Below are 18,061 nucleotides of genomic sequence, written 5' to 3'. Positions count from 1 at the left end.
GAAAGACGTCATTACGTTGTAAAGGCATTTCTAAAAGTATCGGCAAACCTTTAAACGAACACAATGCTATCGGGTCTCGTAGGGACTTTAAAAGTGTGTTTCAATTGATAATGAAAGCAGCGTAAGGCCTCCATATACGAAACACCCCTTTTCAGTTTCCAGGCACATCAGGTGAGTGCATGCGGTTCAACTCTTGCAGTTTAACATGCATTTCTTATAGCGTCCATTAACTTAGATCGGTTTCACCTTTGTTGTTATATTGGTAAGGGGCGCCCCTTTGCAACCTCTGGAAATGCACCTTTAAGTGAGAGGCTGCAGTTGAAGCTGCAATTCCTTGTATTGTACTTATCACATGTGGAAATTAAACACTGCAAGCACGTGACTTTCTAAACATCTGGTTTTGCAAGGACACAGGGCAGCCTGTTGTTGTTGTTGGTATTGTAGACACAGTAGCTGCTCCGAGGCTCATTTACAGGGCGGTTCAGGCTCTGGAATGCTCCCAGAGGCAGTGACTGCTGTGCAGCTGCTACACAGACCCTGCTCTGGTGTAAGTCACTACATATATAATACCTGCGCCGTCTAATGCACCCAGAGGCAGTGACTGCTGTGCAGCTGCTACACAGACCCTGCTCTGGTGTAAGTCACTACATATATAATACCTGCGCCGTCTAATGCACCCACACCCAGAGGCAGTGACTGCTGTGCAGCTGCCACACAGACCCTGCTCTGGTGTAAGTCACTATATATATATATATATATATATATATATATATATATATATATATAATACCTGCGCCGTCTAATGCACCCAGAGGCAGTGACTGCTGTGCAGCTGCTACACAGACCCTGCTCTGGTGTAAGTCACTATATATATATATAATACCTGCGCCGTCTAATGCTCCCAGAGGCAGTGACTGCTGTGCAGCTGCTACACAGACCCTGCTCTGGTGTAAGTCACTATATATATATATAATACCTGCGCCGTCTAATGCACCCAGAGGCAGTGACTGCTGTGCAGCTGCTACACAGACCCTGCTCTGATGTAAGTCACTATATATATAATACCTGCACCGTCTAATGCTCCCAGAGGCAGTGACTGCTGTGCAGCTGCCACACAGAACCTGCTCTGGTGTAAGTCACTAAATATATCTGCACCGCCTAATCATTGCAGACGTGTACTGTCTCCAGTCCCAGTGCCTACTCTGAAAGTAATTATTCCCCAGGGCCAATGTCTGCAGAGCTGTCACTTTCTCTGGGTCTAATGACCCTTCTGTAGATAATAACTGCAGGCACAGTGTCTGTTCTAGGTCTTATGGCTGCAGACACAGAAACACCCCACCCACCCCCTAATGGTAAAGGACCATCACATCCTCATCTGGCTGGAGCGAATGAGTACAGACACAATACAGTTCGTACCTGCTAATCAGCTACATCTAACAATACTTGCCATGGGGCAAATAGTTACAGGCACAGTACCGGATCTGGGATACTGATTACAGACATAGTAACTGCACTGGAACTAATGACGTTTGATACAGTGCCTGCCAATCCTTTACACATGACAGATTACCACAGACACAATACCTGCTCTGCGAGAATGATGTATAACCACAGACACAATACCTGCTCTGCGAGAATGATGGCATGCACAGTACTTACTCCGGAGCTAACGATTCCGGTCACAGTATCTGCTCTGGAGCTAATGGTATTTAACACAGTACCTGCTCATGAGCAAATTTGGGGTTAATGACTTTAAAAACAGTAAAAACCCCATGCACCATTTCCTTCTTGTGTACCTTTCCCATTCCTAATTCCCCTCTGACACCTCGAACCACACTCTTTGAAATGAACATATAGCATTAGCAAGTGATCAGTAGGGATAAACCATTGTGCCACGATTTTCAAAACGTGTTTGGTGCAACTGATGGGATGCTAATTCACGTCACTTTCGTCAAAAAGGTGGTGAACCGTGCACAAGGGACATTTTAACGTGTGTACCTTGAAGTGCTCTTTTCCCATCAAAAGCACAACTGCACAAGGCGGAAAGGGGTTTCTGTGCATTTTCAAGTAAATTCCGATTTTCAAAAGAGGTGCACTTTTCAAAGCATTTCCCTGTATGGGAAGGTAACTTCTGATTCTGTCATGCAATGAGTGAGTGAATGATGTGTGTGAATAAGCGAGTGATTGTTGAACTCAAAGAATGTGTGTGTGTGGGTGTGTTTGTGCTGGGACAGGGAGCTAATGTTGGTTGGTGAGGGCAGCACAGTAACAATGCACTTTAAAATAAAACAGTATTTTATTGGCATTTTCAACAGTAAAAACACATATAACCCCCCTCCGCATCCCTTCTCGCCCCCACCTTCTTCCCCCCTCAATCCCAACACATGTAACCAACAACGCTCCCAGAACTGTTACACACCCACCCACAGTCCATAAATGCTGTAGATGGTGCCAGTCCCAAATTTCTGTGAGTGCCCAGCTCTCTTGCTAGGCCCACTGCAGTTTCTCACTGCTCCATATAGTGCCATGCCTGGCTCCTTGCCCCTTCTGTTAAATCCCATATAAAGCTCCTACCAAATGCCTGTCCCTGTCCCTGTGTCCATCGTTGTGAACCATTCAAAGGATGTGAGTTCCCTGGTGTCCGCCGGGTTGTGGAACTCCCTTTTCTTGCTGTCTTCTCTTGGATCCCATGCCAGATTAAAGTTGCCTACCAATATTATCTGCCCTTTGGAAAATGTCTCCAATTTGGTCAGTGTCGCCCACAAGAACCGATCTTGCCCCGTATTGGGGGCATATATTGCTTCCACTGTATATGTCCCACTCTCCCATTGGAAAGAGGCCGCCAGATGCCTACCTTCTGTGTTACCCTCTGTAGCCTGGGATGTCCTGAATAGCGATTAAATCCCCCCCAACCACGGTCTTCCCAGGGGCGTTGAATTGGAACAGATGGCGGTACCCCTTGATTTTCAGCTCATACCTGTCTCGCCTCCAAATGTGCATCTCTTGGAGGGCTACAATTCCCGACTTCCCCCACCCCAAGAACTGTTCCACCTTCCTTCTCTTAGCCGGGGAATTAAGCTCCCCTGACGTTTTGAGGGTCACCTGAAGCACTTCCCTCTTTCCCATGGTCGTCTTACCGTGCGGCTCGCACTAATCAGTGGCAGCCGTTGGGATTCCCCCACCAAAACCCCCTTTCCCTTCACCCTCCCAGCCCCCTCTCGGCAGGCTCAAAGCCTCTGTGTGGCAGAGCCATAGTGGGCATGTTTTCTTATTGATTTTGTCATTTATATAGCGCACCCAGCCCAAGGGCATCTAGGTGCTGTTATTGCAGAAGGGTAGAGAACGGTAAAGTTACACAGTTACACAAAGGTCTACATAGTTACACAATTATTACAAAGAATAGCTCGGGCAACGTGCTCACCTTGGAAGCAAGATGACACAGAGCAACACAGGTTTGATCCTCTGGTCCACGCTTAGAAACATCTGGGTAGTAAGCGCGTTATAAATAACCTATCATATCATAGTGGTGCAAGGTTACAAAGTTGCACAAACTTGTGGCGCACATAGTGGGACAAGAGATCAGTGATTGCGTATAACCGGCAAGTTGCCAAACGTGTGGTATGCTGCCTGATGTCTGGATTTAGTTGCTGGTCTCCTGAGTAAATAGCCACGTTTTCAGAAGGCCCAGAATGAATCTTCTGACCTTAGCTTGGCTGGTAAGGTGTTCCAATGTTTTGCCACTGTAGTAGGGAAGCTGCTACCTCCCGCTTTCTGTAAGTTGAATCTTAGGGCAGAGAGCAAGTTCAGGCTGGCTGAGTGTGTGGGTCTGTTGGTATGGTTTCTACAGATTTTGTCTATCAGGTAAGAGGGAGCTGACTTCTGTAGGCATTTATGCGTCAGGGTGAGGGTTTTGAAATAAATTCATGCGTTCTTGAACGGCCAACCAGTGAGCATTCCTTTTAGTCGAGGAATGTTTAAAGCTGCTCTGAAGGTGGTATTTTGTATCACCTGACGTTTTTTTCAAGTTATGGTTATTGGTGCCGGTGTAAAGGGCATTACTATAGTCCAGTCTGGACAATGAGTGCTCTGGTTAGGGTGATGCAGCTGTCGGGGGGGGGGGGTGGGGGGATAAAATGGTCTGCAAGTCGTTAATTAGCTTGGAGGTGTAGCCTGCTGCAGAAGCTGTGACATTAACTTGTTTAGTTAGGGTAAGAGCTGAGTCTAGGTAGGAACCTAAGGTTTTTACTGCCTTTGATACCTTTATGGTATTGCCATCTGCCTTTGATACCTTTTATGGTATTGTCGTCAATGTTGAAATATTTATTTATTTAAATTTTTGTAACGCGCCACATGCCCCAGGGCCAAGTTCTGTCTTTTCATCATTTAGACAGAGGCCGTGGTGGGCCATCCAGATTTGTATGGTTTGATAAATGGTGTTTAGAGAGGCTGAGTTGGTGACGTGGGACCCAGTGATGGGAATGAGGATTTGGGTGTCATCTGCATAGTTAGTATAGGTGACGCCCAAGTGGTCAAGGCAGTCAAAAAGGGGTTTAGTAAAGATATTGGTGTCAGTGAGATGCAGGATCCTTCTAGTACACCACAGGTGACCTGGCTGGGTTGTGCTGCTGCGCTGGGAGAGAATACTTTCATTGTTCTGTGAGAAAGGATTGTATCCACTGCATAGCTTTGGGCGAGAAGTGGGCAGTTGATGAGAGGTGATTGCAGAGAATTTTATGATTGACTAGGTCGAACGGTGCGGAGAGGTTGAGTAGAAGGTGTAGGGCTAGTTTACCTTTATCTTTGAACTCATCCAATTGGATTTTTAGATCCAAGAGTGCCGTTTCTGTTCCGTGTCTAGGGCGGAAGGCTGTTTGTTTAAGGCCAAGGAGGTTGTTGACTTCTAGATAGTTTTGGATCTGGAGATATGCAGCTCTTATCTAGAATCTGGAGTAGGAATGGCACAGTCGTTATCAGCCGGTAGTTAGTGGATATGTTGGGGTCGAATTAATGTTTTTTTAGTAAGGGGAGTACCCAGGTATTTTTGGGATTCTTTAGGACGGTGCTGTTTTCAAATGAGGCATTGATGAGACTCGTGATGAAGGGGTGAACTCAGATGTGCAGTCTTTGATAACCGCCGTAGGGCATGGGTCCCCTTGGCAGTTAGATGCTTTAAGACCGGTGATGACTTTTAGGACTTCCGAATTGGTGACAGTTGTGAATTCGAATTGTGATATTCGCAGTGTGGGTAGGGGTAGGTAGTTGATCAGGTTTGATAATGATAATTGTTGTTTCAATTATCGGTTGTAGGAGGGCTATTTTATCAGAAAGGGCTTTTTGGATGTCAGTGCACCAGATTGTGTCTTTGTTGCAGACTTCAGTTGGTGGTACTGGGGATTCTAATTCTCCGAGTATAGCAAAGCGTTCTTTAGTTCCTGATTTAGCATGGGTTAGTCTGTCATTGTAGGAGACACTTTTTGCTTGTATGATTGCTTGTTTGTAAATTAGCTACCTTTGCATATTTTGCTTTAAGATCATTTGGTGATTTTTTTTTTTTTTTCCCAGTCTGACTCTGCCAGTCTTTTGGAGCTGCGCAGGATTTTCAGATTTGGTTTCAACCACGAGTTAAGGTGGGCTGTTGGTTTAGCTTTATGCATGGATAGCGGGGCTACCCTGTCTATTGCTGCAAGGACAGTTTTGTTGTATAGATCGAACATGATGGAGGGCTCGTTGGTATCTTAAGTCCTAGAGGGTCGAGTAGTGGTAGGATATTGACCGCTGTGATGTTGCGTTTGTTTCTGTGATCGCAGTGAAGTCCAGATTGTTGGTTGTGATGAGGTCTGCAATGTCTAAGGCGTGTGCGAGGAGGGATCTGGCACTAATAAGCGCTCCCTGAATTGTCTGTTCTTTTTCTCGGTGGGACCGTTGAAGGCTTGGGTAGCTCTGGAATCTGTTATCAGTGGTGCACGGGTGCCCTGTGGATTAGTTTCTGGGTAGCGGTTACGACCCAGTAGTATCATTATATAGGATCATTACTGGCATTATGTTAAGTTGAATTGTACAGCATACTGCTACCACCCAGGGGCAATATCCAGGCGCTCGCGTGGCTCTGCAAAAAAAGGGGGGTTATTGGGGGGTGGGGATGAGCGGATAGGTTCAGAACTGGAGTCTGAATATTTTGCAAGCGGCCTCGCGTATTGTAACCGTATGGGTAAGATTCCATGCCTTGGGTGTGTGGTAGTGTGTTGTGTGGTTATGATGGGTTGGTCGTGTGCGCTGGTTAGATAGTGTTGATAAAGGATTCCGAGTCGCAGGTGGCCATAGTTGTAAGGTACTACAACAGTAGTCCGACATCTTGGTGTGTTGTCCTTTTTAGATGGTATTGGGCTATGTGGGTGGTTCACTCTGGATGTCGGCATAGTAATGGTTCTCTCTATGTTTGAGTGGGTCTAGTCCAAGATCTGGTGTAGAGGCGTCAGTTATGTTGGAAAAGCAGGAAGGGAAGTGCGTTGGTATAGTCGGTCAGTTAGTTCGTTGTGCTCTCTATCTTGCGCGGCCCTTTAGATGCCGTTTGACGGTATCTAGCCCGGTTCTTATTTGCGGTTCTTTGGCCCCTCTTGTCTCCTCTCTAGTTGTTTGTCTGCAGTGTTGTTGTTGCCAGTGTCCCCTCTAGGTTGTCATTGTCTGCTGAATAGCCAGGTTTTGAGCAGTTTCCTGAAGGTGATGTGGTCTTCGGTGTTTCTAATTACTTTGGGCATGTTGTTTTCAGGTGTTAGCAATAAGATGTGAGAATGTTGTTCTGTTGAATTTCCTTTTTACATAGTGTTTTGCCTCTTAGGTTGTTGCTGGAACTTGGTTCCCTTCCTGGGTGATACCTGCTAATCTTGTCTTGGCGGAATTCCGCTCCTTGTCTGTGCAAGGCATTGTGGACAATGCAGAGTGCTTTACATTTTATGAGCTTTTTTACTGGTAACTAGTGTAGGGTTTTCAGTGCTGGAGTGATGTGGTCTCTTCAGTTTAGTCTTAGTAGGATCCTGGCTGCTGTATTTTTCACCCTTTTGGGTTTCTTGGTGAGTCTTTCTTACATTGGTAGTCTCCGGCTGCGTTCCCATACCGATTGGCCAATCCAGTTGTGGGTTCCATCCGGCGAATCCTTCGGGTGAGAGCATTATTTTGTTTTTTGCCAGGTTCAGTTTGAGGTTGTTCGTTGTCATCCAGTTGTATATGCCTGTGAGGCAGTTGTTGAGGTGGTTATTTTGTTCCTGTGTTCTGTTTGTTTTCACAATCAGTTGTGTCGTCTGCATAGATGTAGGCAGTAAGTCTGTTGGATCGAATGATTTTCACAGTGGGCACATGTAGAGAGGAGAGGCCGGAACCCTGTGGGACTCCGGAGGATATATTTTTGGTGTTTGAGGTGAATGGTGGTAGGTAGGTTCTTTCGGTTTGGTTTGTTAGGAATGAGGTAAGCGGCTTTAGTGTGGATTCCTGTATGCCACATTCCATCAATCTTTTTTTATTAGTGTTGCGTGGCTGATTGTGTCAAAAGCCAATGTCCAAAAGAAGGAGGGCCGATTGGGTGTCGTCTGCGTTTATTTTCAGGTTGTCCCGTATCGATAGAAGTGTTGATTCTGTTCCTCTCATTGGTCTGAAGCCAACTTTTGCTTGGTCGAGTATTCCGTTTTGTTTCGACGTGTTTAAAATGGATTTTGTAGACGTGGTTCTTCAGGATCTTCGCTGGGTAGGGCAGGTTGAATATCGGTCTGTAGTTGCTTGGGTCTTCTGCGCTTTCTGACCTTTATTTATAAGTGGTTTGATGTATGCAGATTTGAAGGAGGACGATACTATTCCTCTTTTGAGTGATAGATTCATTAGGTTCCGGAAGCGTGTTGCTGGGGTTCTGTGGTTGAGGATTCCTTTTGAAGACGTCCGGGGGGCCAGGGGTCCCTTGGAGATTCTGCAAGGTTTGCGTCCTTGATCAGTGTGGCAAAAGGTTCCTCTGTGATTGGTTCTAGGCAGATGTGTTTTGCTGTAATCTGTGGTCCAGTGGCCACGGTTGTATTTTCCCGGGCTAGGTTGCTGGTCTCCTGTATTGTCTATTTTTGCTCTCAGATAGTTGGTGATTTTGTCACAAAGTGTTTGTGTAGGGGGGATCGAATTGTTGCAGGACAGAGTTATTTATTGTATTTTTTATTTATTTGTTATCTCTGATTTTGAAGTGTTCTTTCTGTGGATTGTTTGCCGATTCTATTCTTGTGGCATAGTAGAGTTCTTTTGCTTCTTCTGTGAACCATTTTGCTGCAAGTTGTTTGGGTGTTGCTTTGAATGTTTTAGCAGGTGCTAATTGGTCAAGCGCCTTGGTGATCCAATTATTGTGTGTGTGTGTGCGTGTGTGTGTCTTCTGTTGTATCTGGTTATATTGGTGGGATCTCTTTCGCTTGGGAAGGTTGCATCAAGAAGGTTTGTTGGGGCCTCTAGGTCCAAGTTCTTAGTTTCTTTTCTTGCTCATGTGGAGTATTTCCTTCCCGGCCGGTAGGTGGGTTTGGCGTGTGCTGTAGAATAGTATCCAGTAGTGGTCACTCCACACCATTGGTGTAGGTGGTGCTGATGCACGTAGTTCTTCCCTGCAGTAAATTGCATCCAGGGTATGTCCGGCGTCGTGGGTGGATCCATTTGCTATTTACTGGAACTGCAGTGTTGTTTGCTTGATTTCCCTTTCGGGTTGTTGTTAGTAATGTTTGTTCTGACCGGTGTGTTGGTTGGGTTTCCGTTCCAGGTGGGTTTTCCCCGGTTGAGTCTGTTGGGTGGGGTGGTTCTTTGTTGGTCAGTCTCTTTGTCGAGTCGATTGATAAGGTTTATGGCGGGCTTGGTTGGTTTCCGGTTCGTTCTGGGTGCGAGGGTAGCTACCCCTCTGTTCAGTCTGGTGATGTAGGGGGTGTAGAGTGTGATGGATTCCAACTTGTCCCTTGTTCAGGTTGGGGTATTGTCCATGGTGGAGACCGGGTTGGAATAGTTATTAGTTTGTCATGTTCTGTTTGGTGTCCTGGTTGGGTCTGTATTCGTGATGCTTGTTGGTTGTCGGTTTGTTGTTGCCGTGCCGTTTTTGTTTACCACGTTGTCATATGTGGACAGGTAGCGAGCAATGCAGTCTGTCTTTGCGCTGTTATTTGTATGTCTCCTTGGGCCATCTCGGATGTGTATTGTCAGTTTCATGGGGTTGTGGGATCATGCTGGTCGGTTACTTCCCGAGTGGTTTGGGATTGCTTATTATTTCTGTTGTCTGTTCTGGCTTTTGTCTTTCTTATGGCGAGGCATGATGTGTGTTGTGTTCCTTTGAGTGGGTGTGCTCTTTTGATTAGTGCTTTTCCTGGTCTTTTGGGTTTAATCTTTGCTGTTTGTGGTTTGTTGTTGCTTGTATTTGGTGGTTTGTTGTGGGTAGACTTTGTGGTTCCATTTGTTTATTGCTTCTTTCTTTTTTTGGATCCTATGTGTTTTTTTTTTTATCCTGACGGTCCTTTTGGTTTTGTTTGTTGATTATTGGATTATGCGCAAGGCAAACATGAATACTCTGTGAATGAATGCGTGTGAATACTTGCATATATTGGTGCAGTTGCCATGGAAATGTATTGATTATGAGGGTGCTTGGTTCCTGCTTTTAACTGGGATGACAAAGGATTCTCACCCAGGGGGTGCATGTTATGTTTAGGCCTCTGGCTTCCACTTTGGCCCAACATAGTCTCAAGCTTTACCCTTGCCACATTGGGGGTCATTCGGCACAAGTGCAACTAAGCAAAAGCAGAATGACAATCTGTATTGGTCCGCATATCATCCTACAAACTCTGATGTTCTGAAGTAATCAGTAAGTCCTCCCCAAATCATCAAGAACAAACATGTTTCATGGTGATGCTCTTGAAGTAATCAGCAGGTCATCCCCAAATCATCAGGGACAAACGTGCAATCTCTTGAAGTGATCAGCAAGTCATCCTAAAAGCATCAGGAACAAAGTTTTTCTAAAATACTGATGATGTTAGTATATTCATTGTCATCCTAAGCTCATCCCCAAATCATCACCCACCATTCTGAGACGTTTGCTGATGACTATAACAGCGTGATGAGTCTGATGTGGGAAGGACTTCTAGTGTTTTTTGATGGTCTCTAAAGTCATCCTTTTAGACCAGGGTTGAGTGTTGCCTACACCCCACACTCCAAAAATGAAAGTGTGCATAAATGCACCCTCCACCCTAAAAAGGCTGCAATGTGCTATGAGCCCACCACATTCTGTGCAAATTGCATTAGAATCAAGAACAAGCACGGTTCACATTAATGTAGCTTTTGTAAAAGTTTAAAATAGTGTAAATAGGTGTATTTGCCCCAACATAGATGACTGCTTCTTAGTGAATTGTGTTTTGCCATTAGTTTGGCATGCTAGCAATACATCTCATTTGCATCAGTCAGGGGTAGTGTGTACTGCATTTTACTTTTAAGTTACCCCTCAAGCCGCCCCCCCTAAAAGGGCACCCTTTATTTAATGCATTTCTTTATTGGACATTTGTATGGTGCGTCTACATTCCAGGTGCACCCCTGTCTGGGCCTGTCCAAGAGCATACGATGCCTCGGCACAAAACCTTCTACCTACATCCCTTGAGTATTTCTAATGCACCTTTAATCAACATGTGGACTCCATGACTCCATTAAACACTTGTGTATAGGCGCGTTATAAATTGCCATATCATATCAGGAAAGCCGTACCTCTGACTCTCCCGCATGCGTGTTGCCTGCTTGACCCAGTAACCTAGCCTTTCCCTGTATGATCCGCCACATACTACTTAATGCTGCCTGTTATATCGACACCTGCAACCCTAGTGATTACCCAAGGACCAACTTATGCCCTTCACTCCTCTGTATTCTCAGCAAGTGTGTTACGCCCATCACCCAGCAACACTCTACTTCACTCTGTCTTTACAGCTAACATCTGCTGCAACCGACGTAGCCCCCTGTCTCTCTGGGTGAGGCGTTCCCCGTTTGCACAGGACACCACTCCCCTTGCTGGCTTGTTGATCTTGGTTCTAGCAAGTGAGTATTGTAACCCGACTGACTCTCCTGTGGACTTAATCTTGACATTCATTCTGCAATTTATGCAGGTTAACTATGCTGCCTCCTTCATCATAAAACGAGGCCTCGCCAATCACTATTTTTGCTTGTATGCTTGTTTACATGCCTGCAGTAGCCCCCCATACCATGAGGTGAGGTTTTCCCAGTCTGCTCACACTCACCAATTGTGTCTCTTATGCTTGTTTGCATGCCGGAAGTAGCCCCCCGTACCATGAGGTGAGGCTTTGCCAGTCTCCTTACACTCACCAATTTTGTCTCTTGCTTGTTTACATGCCTGAAGTAGCTCCCCGAACCATGGGTTGAGGCTTTGCCAGTCGGTAAACTCCCACCAACTTTATCCTTCATGCTTATCTGCACAGCCGAAGCAAGCCATCGCTATATGAAGCCGGGCTTGCAAAATCTAGTAGCCCACTAGCATTTGCGAATACTTTTTATGCAGGGCGAGTACCATTTGCATGATACTCAACCTTGATGGCGAGTATGGGGATGGTAGAAACTTATTTTTCATTTACTGCAAACACACTTTGCAGTAAATGGCAAATACAGGTTTCACTTTGCATGCTTGACTGCATACGAAGTGTGCTTATGTCGACATGCACCATTTTACACAAAGCACCGGTAAATATTTTGTCACCAGTTACTTTGGGGCAAATGCATTTCTCTTAGGCCGAGTAGATAAACTAAGGAACTCGCCCTGCAGGTCTAGTAAGATTTTTAAGAATGCGCAAGGCCCATGAGGGGAGGCTTGACAAAGTGTGTGTCTACCACCCTCCATTATGCTGAAACTCATATGCTAATTCTTGCACTTTATGAACTGTACTTTGCACTTTCTGTAACTAGAGCCTAGATGCCTCAGGGCTTTCTGCACTGATATAAATGCCAAATAAAATAAATAAATCGGTTTGGGAAGAGGTGGGATTGTTCTGAGCTCTTGTGTTCACTATCGGAAACATCATTAATATAATGGTGCAAATGCAATTGTCTCTCTGGTGCGATTGTATATGTGATTTCCCCAGTCCATGCTTGTTTTATTGTATTAAAAAATATGCTGTATTTTTAACTGGGTGCTACACTAACTTGATAAAAGGACTCCATGACACTTAATGGACAAACCATTTTGGCAGATAGTGTACAGAAAGAGAACATGATTTGTTCAAGATAACACACTTGAAGTGTAGAAGCTGGCATTTGAGCCCAGTCTACAATTAGGCCTCTGACCACATATCAAGGGTTTGGTGTTTAATTGTGGGCCAAACTCGTGAGTTGCAGGTCAGTTGGTAGCTACGTGAGTGGAAGACAGTTCCTTAAAAAAGAATCCTAGACTACAGAATAGGAGTAGGTCCCCTGTGGAGGGGAGGGTGGTGGATGGTGAGCCTGAAATTACTGTACCCTCTAGGTGAGCAGTATTAGAGAATGAGTAGGTAGTAATTCTTAATGGAGATATGGCTAAAGGTGTGGTAGGGTTTCTTGGGGAATGTGTAGTATAGACCTACTGTGAAACAGTCTGCTAAATAATGGAGATGTTGGCACCCCTTAAGAAGGGTTTCTATGTGGCAAGTGATGTGGAGGATCTGGATAAAATCACAGAATCTGTTTGGGCGATGGTGAAGTCTGGTTCATAAGTAAGATATGGGGGGGCATGTATGTTGCAAAAGAAAAATGTATTGATTTTGTAAACATGGTGAGTATTCATGTGGTGTGTACTTAGCTTACTGTGAGTGTGGTTAAAAAAAAAAGTAAGGGGTTGGTTTTTGGGGTGCCAGTCAGTACACGTTTGAGGTCTTGATGGTGTAACTTAAGCATGATAATGTTACAGAAGTAAGAAGATTTTGTCAAAGGACTGTCAAGGGATAGTACAGTGTATAAAGTATTGATAACATTTAAACTATAGAGGTACCACAGTATCTCCAGATTGGTTATGAAAGGTTTTGGGTGGCGAAGTATGTGCCCCCTCCCATTGAAGAGTTTTATGTGTCTGAGGTTTGATCGTGTAGCCTGTGTCTGTAGATGTGTACAGTATTGTGCTAAATGTGGATGTGCCCATGATGTCAAGGGACATTTGGGTGACAAAAAGCCTGTTTGCACAGGATACCTTTATAGGACATTTAAAGTATGACGAGTCATAAATAAGGGACAAAATGATACATTTTCATTGTATGTGTAAGTTAGCTTTGCGGACTGTTATGCACTAGCTCCTGGTTCTCCAGTGGTAACAGGTTAATGCTGGATACCCAGAAGCAACGTTTTGCTCCTGATTATCCAATCTCAATTTCAGTCGCTGCTACAATTGTTTTCGAAGTTCATATGGCTCCGAAGCAGGTGGATAAGAATATTTGGTGATGATTTTAAATCATTGGGAGGAACTAATTACCTCAATGAAACACAGAGTCAAACTACGGTAACCAAGAAGTTTTGAACATTGTTGGATTTGCACGTGACAACTTAAATGAGATATTGAGTAGGGGTATGTGTGATCTGCCCATAGGTACCTATATTGGGTAGTTTGCATGGTTGCTTTTGTGTTGCACTTCCTGGAATATTGGGCATTGATGAGGGACCTGTGAATATGCAGTTGGAGGGCGTGCGTCATTCATTCGGATGGGAAAATACCTGTACCGGTATGTACCAAGAAATGGATGCTACCACCATCAATCTTGAGGGGGACACAGGTATGTGACAGCGTGTACGAATATGGGGGCCAGAAAGGCTGCTAGTTCAGGCGCTGACATACGGATGCTCTACTCTCTATGCTAGTGTGGAAAGTTGCAGGCTATTTCTTTACTATTTGACAGCCCTATTTGCCAGCCTGCAAGTGGATAACCATGTTAAATACTGTTCTTCCATTAGGTTACAGTGGTGGTCCCTGGTCGCCCTTTAGGCGACTTTTGCAATATTTGCCCAATTATTTGGTTCGCTGATAGGGCACAAGTTGGTCATTGACAAACTATTAGTGGAAAGTGGCGGTCACTGCTCAATGGTTTCAAAATGGGTGCTTTCCACTAGTTGTCGGCAAGTGATCATTGACTCTTGGCGAATGGTGTGCTTAGTGAGGCTTGTCTAAGGGGCCTGGAGGCAGGCTCAGGGTTCCTCGCTGATGCCGGGTGCCAAGCTAGTTACCACAAGGAACTGAGGGCATTTGGGGACACGGCTGAGATGGAGGTGACATTTCTCAACCGACGCGCGGCAGCACAAAGATACATTGAAGGGCAACGGATGGGGAGCCTGCTGGCGCGGATGATAAAATCTGAAACCGCAAAGTCACATATTGCGGCAATAGAATCGCCGGGTCGAGGGCTATTGCAGACGGATAAAGGAATAATGGGGGCATTGGTTAATTACTACAAAGCATTATATTCTACCAAGGCCAACTTACCCCCGGCTGCATTGGAGGAATATTTAGACCAAGTATGATTGTATTGGGTAACGCAGGAGGAGAGGGGATGGTTGAACAGCCGGTTGACGGAGCTGGAACTGCATGAGGCCATTAAAGCACCCGCGGGAAAGGTAGTGGGCACGGATGGGCTCTCCGCCGACTTTTATAAATCATACGCACCGATCCTGGTCCCCCATATGCATGAATCAGCAGGCGCTACAGGATAGCTCCATCCCAGAGTCTATGCGCAAAGTGGTGGTTACTCTGTTATTAAAACCAGGGAAGATTGCTGAGAGCTGTGCATCTTATCGACCGATTTACCTGATAATCTAGATAACAAAATCCTTGCCAGGGTGCTCGGCAATGGGCTTGCTCCAATAATGCACGGTGTATTCTAGTGGATCAGGCAGGATTTATACCTGGCATAATATAGTTAAATGATGCCTTTTTAGAAAAAGTGATCCATAACATAGTATCCCAAAGTCCTGAGTTGGTTTGCTGATTCGGTTTATTTTCTGGTAGTAACTAGTGCAGTAACTAGTGCAAAAAACAGCCAACACGTGTTTCGGCTAGATGTCTTTCTCAAGGCTAATAATTTCTTAATTTTGAATCATCAGAGATATGAATTGAAGTCTTCTGTTAGGAATCGGCTCCAGTAAGCTAAATTCAGAAAAATCCATGCATCTCCCTCGTTGGAAATAAAGTATATGTATAGGTGTCCTGTACGGATTCGCCTCAGATGAGCTGATCCGAGGTGAATCCATAGAGGACACCTATGCATATACTTTATTGTATATGTAAAGATCTTCCCGACCACCTCTGTTGGTGGCCGGGAAGATCTTTGCTCGCACAAGAAGTGGGTCGCTCCGGGCCCGGACTGTCTCTGGCCTCTCTTTGGCATCAGTCATGGGTGGCAGAGGCCCATGGGACCTGAACAAGTTCAGGACCCAGCATCGGAGAGAGGGCCCCTGAGGATCAAGAAGTACCGGAAGGATGGTGAGGAGGAAAGTGGCTGGGAGAGTGGCCTGCTGAAGCCAGAGTAAGCCTGTGTAGGCTAATGAATAAGCAGTAGGTGGCCCCCGCAGAGGCAGTGATTCTGAAATAATGAGCCATTGTGCAGCGTAGCTGCATACCCCCTCTATAATTGTTTGGAAGAGGGAGCTACCCCTCCTGATGCCTAAAGAGAAGGAGCTAGGCCAGTGTCTTGAAATGGGGAAACTCTTCCTCAGGACCAGCCCTTGAGAGCAAAAATTACCCAAATCAGCCCAAAATACAGGTTCTATTGTGCCGAGCAGTGAACTCATGCTAGTGACAAATGACACCTTCAAAATGTTTACCATTTATTAGAAAAAGCATAAATAGTAAAATTTTGCAGCATCTTGGGGTTCAAGTTAGAGAAGATTACAAAACACAAAACTTAGAGAAATACAAAATATAGAGAAACATAGAACTTAGAGAAACACAATCTTATGCCCCTTCAATCAGCGCTGGGAGACCCTGGCTCTCATAAGCTAGCTGGTGCCAGCCCCGCTCAGATGACAGCGCTGCAGGGTGCCGACAGAGCATCAGGTTCCGGACACTCGATCTTGCTCGAACCAAGTCCACGGATCGATCTCCCATCTGATCCATGTGGGCATGCATTTTTGTAATCACGTGCTGTCAGTCCATGACGCACAGTTCCAGAACTTTCCCTGTGCAAATAATAGGCTTGCTCATGGAAAAACCCAACTCTCTCTGAGATGCTCCCTGCTCGCTCCTACCCCTCCCTTGGAGCCCTCTCTGCGAAAGCACTGGAATGTCCTTATCAGCGCGTGGGCAAGGCCGTACCAGGCCTTCTCAGGGAAACAAAATTTGTTTATGAAGCCATGCAGGGCTACAGTTAGAAAGGCAGAATATTCTAAGAGAAGCCGAGATGAATTAACCCCATGTGAGCAAGCTCTAAAAGGCATGCACTCATAGCTTAGTGTTCATAGCGCTTAGGTTTGGCTATCTAAACACTATATAGGTGCCATAATGCTCCAAACACTCCGATAATGTCTCTATTAGCTACAGAACTGGGGCCTCCGCCCTGCCTGTCTACCTACATTGCATAATGTGACCTACCACCCCTACTGGGCCTGCATATTCCTTTAGCTCACTACTGCGTAATGGAGGTGCTACAACAGACTACTGTCAGCATTTAGCACATACTTTGAATAAACTATTGGCTTTCAGCGGCTAATGCTGTCATCTAAAGCCCTGATTGGCAAATTTGCATTTTGTGTATCACGACATTCCACCCCTATTCAAAGTGTGGGCGACAATGCTGGATAATACCCATCAACATCAACATAGTATGTAGTGCAGTGATAAATGAGGTGGTGAAAGACCTTGGGGCTTTGCAAGAGGTTTAAGCAAACTATCTTCTAGCGGTTAGTCAGCGTGGCATGCAAGGTTAGTAAAAACACTACCTAAACAAAAATGTACACAAAGTGAACATGGATATTTACTCTAGCCAAAACCTGGCCTACACAAAAATACCTAAATAATTATCGTATAACTGATTCAGTCAGTTAAAAAGCAGCATGCAGTTAGAATATCAAGGCAATCCGGTGTAGTCTAATCTACAATGCACTATTGCATTTATGTATGGTTACCAATTCTAAACCTGGCAGCCTTTCACTCTAAGGGCCTACCCTCCCCCTGATCCCAGGGCATTCAAACGTGACTATGGGCTGTGTGATTAGACACTTCCCCCATGTATGTGGAACCCAACCAGAAACCATCTAATTTCATGAGCAAGGTGAACCCATGGGCACCAGGCTATCTAAATAAAAACAATTCTACTAATTTGCATCAAAGCATGGCATGTGTTATTCATGCAATCAAAAGCAAGCGGTTTAATCCATCTGTTTGCTGGTAACTGTAGCTCTGTGTGCCAGTGGGTTGAGGATGGTCGCCCCCACTCGGAGCGAAAAGCCAACACCTGCTGATTTAACAATGTTTGCCATAAAATGCATTGTGTGTATTTAGCAGTCTTGTTGACCTGCCCTATGGCAGAAAAAATGTCTTCACAACTAAAGTTTTGCCAGCTGCAGTGGTGGCCAATACTTGTAGCAGTGTTGGGCGTATAAATGGGCCCCACTAGGCCAGAAGTTTTATAGCAGAGCTGGCATCAGAACCCATAGTGGCTAGCTTATTGTGCACAGTTTCTATATCAAAATCGTTTAAAGCTCCTGTTACCCCCCCCGCTGCTCCCGCAATTAATGAATCTAGCTCCCTAGCTACGCGCACTTTGGTGATGGGCCATAGAAATTGACTCCATTTGTAGCAGCTTGGTAGTACTAAGGAAACCTTGCCTCGTGATAAATCTATGTCTAAGTGTATCACTGTAATAATAGAGGTGTGCATTACCAGCCTACAATTTAAATGTTGCCTTACTACTGGAAAATCTAACATGTTCACAGTTTCTACCTTGTGTGACTTGGAGAATACCCTTCTCCAAGTGGGATGCCTACCATATACAATATTAGTTTTAGCTACAAACACCATACTACCATCCAGCAGTGGCTGTTTCATCGTACCATTGTGTGAAATGCATTT

The 18,061-nt window shown here is 45.1% G+C and overlaps 1 protein-coding gene across 3 annotated transcripts in view; it reads left to right on the top strand.

Moving 5' to 3' along the window:
- Window positions 1-18,061, top strand: part of REXO4 (REX4 homolog, 3'-5' exonuclease) — a 185,864-nt gene that overhangs the window by 75,498 nt on the left and 92,305 nt on the right. Inside the window, exon 1 of one of the 3 annotated variants that reach the window (XM_069609354.1) lies at window positions 74-171. The exons of 1 other annotated variant lie outside the window; for it this stretch is intronic. The gene's annotated coding sequence lies outside the window, so the exon portion shown is untranslated. Of the gene's footprint in view, window positions 1-73; window positions 172-10,959; window positions 11,068-18,061 lie in introns of those variants that run through there. One more of the 3 variants, XM_069609355.1, reaches the window with a different exon arrangement.

This window comes from Ambystoma mexicanum, chromosome 8, assembly GCF_040938575.1.
Source record: "Ambystoma mexicanum isolate Mex_15411 chromosome 8, UKY_AmexF1_1, whole genome shotgun sequence".
Classification (NCBI taxonomy): domain Eukaryota; kingdom Metazoa; phylum Chordata; class Amphibia; order Caudata; family Ambystomatidae; genus Ambystoma; species Ambystoma mexicanum.
Note: the sequence above shows the minus strand (reverse complement) of the source record. Positions and strands in the feature narration are given on the sequence as shown.